Source organism: Rhipicephalus sanguineus, unplaced genomic scaffold (assembly GCF_013339695.2).
Source record: "Rhipicephalus sanguineus isolate Rsan-2018 unplaced genomic scaffold, BIME_Rsan_1.4 Seq4303, whole genome shotgun sequence".
Classification (NCBI taxonomy): domain Eukaryota; kingdom Metazoa; phylum Arthropoda; class Arachnida; order Ixodida; family Ixodidae; genus Rhipicephalus; species Rhipicephalus sanguineus.
This window is the reverse complement of record NW_023615236.1, coordinates 28,491-34,394: the sequence shown is the minus strand read 5'-3', so window position 1 is coordinate 34,394 and position 5,904 is coordinate 28,491.

The following is a 5,904-nucleotide window of genomic DNA, read 5'->3' as shown; positions in this document are numbered from 1 at the left end:
CGCACTTTTATTCATATGCATGTAGTAAGCTTCTACAATCTGGCGATTGACTTGGTTACTACTTTTATACATGATCCTTGTTTTATAAAACATCGATTCGCAATGGCACGTTTTGCAGTGGGCAGCCAGGTTCGCGGTAGCGGAATTCGTGACAGCGGTGTGGTGCTCACTAAGGCGGGCGTTAAGGCAGCGCCTCGACTGCCCGCAGTACTTCTTGCCCTCACCCCCCCTCAATTGACAGTGGAATTTCATAAACTACTACTATTGGGCATGACACGAATTGTTTCTTGTGCTTTATAGTGCAGGTAGCTTTGGACGCCGGTCTAGGTCGATTGACAAGATTACACATCTTGCTTAACGAGTTTTTGCGGAAAACCACCAGCACGTCAAATCGCTCAGCTGTGTTTTTACTATAAAAATCCGTGCCCAATCTTATGAATCTAAAAGATTACTGCGCGCTTTTTCTTCCCTTGACGCTGTGGCAGATGTAGTACCCCTTTCTTTATCTTTTTACAGCAAAAGCTGTTTTGAGATCATTTCACCGGCCGTTTTTGGCGCTGTAGTTGTCCGCCGCCGCCGCCGCCGCCGATGTCCGTAACCAGTATCGCTCGAAATAAGAAAAAAAAACGAAATAAGAAAAACTTCCACGATGGAACGAGGTTCGAACCTGGGCCCTCTGCGTGGGAGCCCAGCATTCAACCTCTGAGCCATCCCGGTGCTTGAAACTGCTTTGCAAAAAGGTCCTATACAGGCTTCATGTCGGGAAGAAACCACATTAGCATATGCAATATAGCGTGTTAGAAGAGTAAAATAACCACCAAGCGTCGCACAACGCGAATTCTGTAACCAGGCGTCACACAATGCGAATTGCGCAACGAGTAGGTTGTTGAATGCTTCCAACCCATTACAAGGGGCTCTGCCATATTTCTTCGTCGTCATCAGGCACAGCATCAATAAAGCGCGCATAATGCCTTACATGCGTTTAGCAGGTACCACGGCTCTCCGTAAAATGACGAAAAATGGCACAGTGCCTGCTGCCCTACTTCGCAAAAATTACAATGATTTAGAGTGTAGTGAGTTCCTCGCAAGTGCACTTGTATTGGTTGCCAAGGAAGCCCATAAGCGCGTGATCCATTTCCTCGGGGTCTCAGTAAAATTACAGTGATTTAAAGCGTAGTGTGTTCCTCGCAAGTGCACTTGTATTGGTTGCCAAGGAAACCCATAAGCGCATGATCCATTTCCTCGGGGTCTCAGTAAAGCTCTTCCCCCCCCCCCCCTCGTCTCTCTCCCACGTGAACGTATGTTATACAGCATGACGGGAGAGGGAAATAGCGACCGGGCGTCACCCAATGCAAATTACATAACTTGTGGGCCGTTTAAAGCTTCCAACCCATTACAAAGGGCTGAGCCATAATTCTTCATCGTCATCAGTCGTCGCCTCAACAAAGTGCACATAATGCCTTACAGACGTGTAGCTGGTGCCTCGCTTCTCCGCAGAATGACGAATAATGTCTTAGTAGGTGCTTCCCAACTTCACAAAAACTGTGATTTATGGCGTAGTGGGTACCTTTCTAGTGTACTTTTATTGTAGCCCCAAGAGAGCTTACAACAGGCTCTAGAAACGCCGCTCTTCCAGCTTTCGATGTGACTGTGCTGCGGTTTCAGCGCAGGCCTGGCATTTTTTTTTTTCACAAGCCGTTCACATGCTGAGACCAGCGTGGTTTGCGGAAGCCGGCCTTCTTTAGATGGCCAAGTTGTTGCGAAAACTTGAAATTGACAAGGTGGTGGCAAGACTTTAAGACAGGGGTTCCTAAACACGTTGTAGGTATTCCTCCTTTCACTAGTTCCGAATGCGCCGACTCGTAGTTTAAAATTGGCTTACTTGATCTGGTATAATACTGTCAGCAAATGTAAAGGGCTGTGAAGGTTAACTGGAAATCTAAGAACTGTATTCTCTGGTTAGTCGGCATCTCATAGGTGAAGCTAAGTCCCATTCCCTCTTTTCTAAGAGCATCAAGAATATCATTAACATTCCTAGGAACTGCTTGCGAACGAATGAGGATCAGGTAGTCGTCAACAAACCTGAAGCATTTAACCACGGCTGTTGCCAAAGTTCCCTCGAGGACCCGGTGAGCAGAGGCGAGAAAAATCTTGCTAAGAATTGCAGGGACTTGAGAGCATATGCATAGCCCCGGCTTCTGAACCATGATGTTCCCATACCAAACAATAGAAGTAGAGCACAAGTAGAACATTAACAGCTAAAAAAAACTTTGAACAGGAATTCCACTCACATTCCTGAACTCAAACTCATCGTTATCCATAATACAGTCGTTCAAAACGTTCATGAACTGACATTGCGGAAGGGAATAATATAAGTCCGTAACGTCAACACTGATCCCTGTGCATGATTGAGGTACACCTTCGCGTAGAAAGCCAACGACTTCTTCAGATTTCCTTACTCTGAAAGGATCCACTATACGGAGCCCTGCCAAGTTCATCTGCAAAAACCCGGAAACAACGTGCTGCCAAGTGTTTCTTTCGGACGTACGTAAAGGAAGTTCGGTTTTATGAGTCATTACCACGCGCGGGACATTTTTTAGATGCGAAGCAGCTTTTGCGCTGGGCTTTGTCCGTAGTTCCATTGGTGACCGTCCGCTTTCTAAAACCTACCATAGCCATCTGTAACATATTTAACGCGCGCTCGCACCAAGGAGAAGTCTTCTTCGTCTTGTTCTCCGACCGCCTTGATGATGATACGTGCAGAGCGCGCGCTCGCGCCAAGGAGAAGTCTTCATCGTCGTGTTCTTCGACCGCCTTGATGATGATACGTGCAGAGCACTTTAAGGGCCCTGGCTGCCATATGCTGTCCTTGCTTGGTGTAATGCAGACAAAACCACGTGAGCTGGCACGCGCTAGCGCGTTCGGGCCTGTGTAAGGGGCTGGGAAAGACGCTGTGGCCTCTCCCCCTTACACTCTCTCAGCAATCATGTGGTGGCGTCGGCGAACGAGATTCTGCAGACGCGCGATGAATCCGCGTGGCGTGCTCCAACAACAGCTACAGCAAGTACAGTGAATTCATAGTGTGCTCCACATGCAAGGACGCGTTAACATCGGGCAAGGTTCCCGTGATGAACGGAACTTTAAGTCGACCCATGCGCTCCTTCGCATCCTCACATGGTTCCTTTTAGTGGGAGATGGTGCAATTTTTTTTTCGAAGTATCGATGAACCCTCTACGTGTGTGTAAGAAAATGCGCGCACAAATGGGGCGCGGAGCAAGAATTCTTGAGGAGGTGAAACTCCGCTCCCTCAGGCGTCCTAATAAAGTCACGGAATCCGGCACAGCACTGACGTGCCCTCTGTCGTGAGAGTCCGTTAGCGGAAAGGAAACAGGCGTACGTTGCGCTCTCCGACGAAGCTCGCCGGTTGAAGGCCAGTCGGCGCCAATTCGCCGTTTGCGATTTACGCCCAAGTGGGCGTGTTTCTCACGCGTTTTCACTGGCTCCATATTTTCGGTAAATTAACGAAAAAATGGCGTCACATACAGGAAAATCACCTGAGCGATGTATCTTTTAGGACACGCAATCTATAATTTTTGATAACGTGAACTCAATAGATTAGGTGTAACATTTTAGGCGAAAACATTACGTGCTTCATCAAAAGCGAATATTGACCGCCGGCTTCGGCGTCCCGCGTCCGCGGCGTCAACGTGGGTGATTCAAGAAATTATAATCACGAGATGACGTCCCCATATGACGTTATCATGACATCACATATCACCAAAATTTTTGAAATAATGATGACGCCACACGATGTGAGTCATCACATAACTTCGTCGTTTTGCATTGCCTCTGTGATCGGTGCGCCAATCACGGAGGCAGTACAAAACCAGGTGAGGTGCAGAAAGCTTGCAATGCAACCGATTCTGAAGATAGTGCAAAACCACGTTAGACACAGAAAGCTTTTGCATCCGGGTGAGGCAATACAGACGCATTGACTGAAGAAGGGCCTTCACCCTGTGAGTTTTTTCAACGAATGATGGAACTTACTTTCCGAGAAGTGCTTCTCGCAAACGTAGCCACGAGGCGTGAGCTCTCGATCTTTCCTTGGTATGGCACTAGCCCGCGCTTCCGACCTCACCGGGTCACTAGAAACTTTGAAGGTAATTGAAGGTGGGCTTGGTGACTGTGCTCCGTCGCAGTTAGCTAATCCTCTGCTTTACATTATGCACGTGCTCGAATTTATCACGCTGCCGTTGTTTGTGTCTACACTGACCAGTGCCGCAATACAGTAAACCTAGGCCCGTATTCAAGAACAGAACTTAAGTTTCGCGGAAAGTTGACTTAATGAAAGTGCGAGGAAAGTATGGGTTTGAGATAAGTTTGGGGAAAGTTTGAAAAACTACATTTAAGGCTCACCTATGAAAGTACTACTTTTCTGGTTAAGTAAGCCTCCCGGGAACGAGGCTATAGAAGTTTTCATGTTTGTTTCAATAAATAAAGCACAAACAAATTAGTATAACTTCCGTAGAACGCTGGCCTTAAATGTTCTAGTCTTTATCAAGGTACATTTCGTAAGAGGGGAAATAAATATTTCTCGCTTTTGTCGGTTTTTCAGGCTTACGCTGGCCACAAAAAGCAGCCGACATAGAGTTTCTTAAAATTAACTAGAGGAGACTCTGGCGCTACGACCGTTCAGCCACCATCGGAGTCATGGTTATACACGGATTTGCTTAATCTTCGTGCTTACGGCTTCGAACGCACTTATGGCTTTGTTGAATGCTGTGTTATGGCGTTCGTTTCGGATAAAAGAATAGACCGCTGTGAACGTCGTGACCAGATTTGAAGTGGTGAGTCTAAAAAGGTTAAAGTGGTGAAGTGGAACTGCTGACTTTTGCTGAACTTCGTTTTGCGACAAAAAGGATGCAGGCGACGCGGAGCCAAACGGAGCCAAAAGAACGAAGTTTAGAAAAATCCGTCTACTACCCATCATTCCCATGCTGGGCCCGTATTCTCAAAAGGCGACAATCGCGAAAGTGTCGCCTTTGGTGCGCGCTGATTGGCTATTCAGCAAACCGGAAAAGTTAGGGCGCCATCTGGTATTTCCGCCGACGTCAATTTTGCGTCATGGTGCTCGACGGCATAGAGTTAATATACTAACTCTAGAGGAAAAGCTCCCCATAAGGCCCATACATTGAAACCTATACCCGCATGTGTTCCGCCATGATGGAACAAAACGAACGTTGCCAGACCCTGAGACGCTCGCTATATTTGACGGTAGTAATCAGTTTTAATCTACCAACCTAAGCCAGATGCGCGCTGTTCAGGGAACATCAGCTGTGTTTTGATGCGTGAAGCCGATCCCGGCCGCGGCGGCTGCATTTTCGGTGGAGGCGAAAATGTCTGAGGCCCGTGTACTTAGATTTAGGTGCACGTTAAAGAACCCCAGGTGGTCGAAATTTCCGGAGCCCTCCACTACGGCGTCTCTCATAATCATATCGTGGTTTTGGGACGTTAAACTCCAGATATTATGATGCGTGAAGCCGTGTGTTAGTGTAGCGCTGTCTGTGCAGCTGGCCCAATTGATAACAGTTAATATTTCCACCATGTTTGTGCATAGTTTTTGCTAGGCACACCCTACCGATAACGCATAACGAACAAAGTTTCTCCGCTCGCTGGCACAAGGGTCACTCGACGGATTCGCAGCTCGACGCAAAGTGCGTAGGCCGTGGTCGCGCGGTGCTTCGACTTGCAATAACGAGACACCTGTATCCACGTTGTTTTTCAGCTCATTGCTGCCGTGCTTCAGCACATAGTGTCATCAAGCAGAACTATGTCGAATGCAGCATGTAGCGGCGAATATGAGTGAGACGTCACCGAAAGCTTCTATGAAAGCTAAAGATACAC